Raw genomic sequence first — 1210 nt, forward strand, 5'->3', positions numbered from 1 at the left:
AGGCTGGAGTGCAGTGGCGTGATCTTAGCTCACTGCAAGCTTTGCCTCCTGGGTTCACGCCATTCTCCTGCCTCAGCCTCCCAAATAGCTTGGACTACAGGCGCCCACCACCACGCCTGGCTAAATTTTTTGTATTTTTAGCAGAGATGGGGTTTCACCATGTTAGCCAGGATGGTCTCAATCTCCTGACCTCATGATCCACCCGCCTCGGCCTCCCAAAGTGCTGGGATTACAGGCATGAGCCACTGCACCCGGCCCTTAGGGAGCTCTTGTAAGGCAGGCCTGGTGGTGACAAAATCTCTCAGCATTTGCTTGTCTGTATAAGATTTTATTTCTCCTTCACTTATGAAGCTTGGTTTGGCTGGATATGAAATTCTGGGTTGAAAATTCTTTTCTTTAAGAATGTTGAATATTGGCCCCCACTCTCTTCTGGCTTGTAGGGTTTCTGCCTAGAGATCTGCTGTTAGTCTGATGGAGTGCCCTTTGTGGGTAACCCGACTTTTCTCTCTGGCTGCCCTTAACATTTTTTCCTTCATTTCAACCTTGGAGAATCTGACGATTGTTTCTTGGGGTTGCTCTTCTTGAGGAGTATTTTTGTGGTGTTCTCTGTATTTCCTGAATTTGAATATTGGCCTGTCTTGCTAGGTTGGGGAAGTTCTCCCGGGTAATATCCTGAAGGGTGTTTTCCAACTTGGTTTCATTCTCCCCATCACTTTCAGGTACACCAATCAAATGTAGATTTGGTCTTTTCACATAGTCCCATATTTCTTGGAGGCTTTGTTTGTCTCTTTTTTTTTTTTTTTTTTTTTTTTTTTTTTTTTTTTTTTTGAGACGGAGTCTCACACTGTCGCCCAGGCTGGAGTGCAGTGGCGTGATCTTGGCTCACTGCAAGCTCCACCTCCTGGGTTCATGCCATTCTCCTGCCTCAGCCTCCTGAGTATCTGGGACTGCAGGCACCTGCCACCATGCCCAGCTAATTTTTTGTATTTTTAGTAGAGATGGGGTTTCACCATGTTAGCCAGGATGGTCTCGATCCCCTGACCTCGTGATCTGCCCACCTCAGCCTCCCAAAGTGCTGGGATTACAGGCGTGAGCCACCATGCCTGGCCTGTTCATTTCTTTTTACTCTTTTTTCTCTAACCTTGTCTTCTGGCTTTATTTCGTTAATTTGATCTTCAATCACTGATACCCTTTCTTCCACTTGATCGAA

Source organism: Nomascus leucogenys, chromosome 22a, assembly GCF_006542625.1.
Source record: "Nomascus leucogenys isolate Asia chromosome 22a, Asia_NLE_v1, whole genome shotgun sequence".
Classification (NCBI taxonomy): domain Eukaryota; kingdom Metazoa; phylum Chordata; class Mammalia; order Primates; family Hylobatidae; genus Nomascus; species Nomascus leucogenys.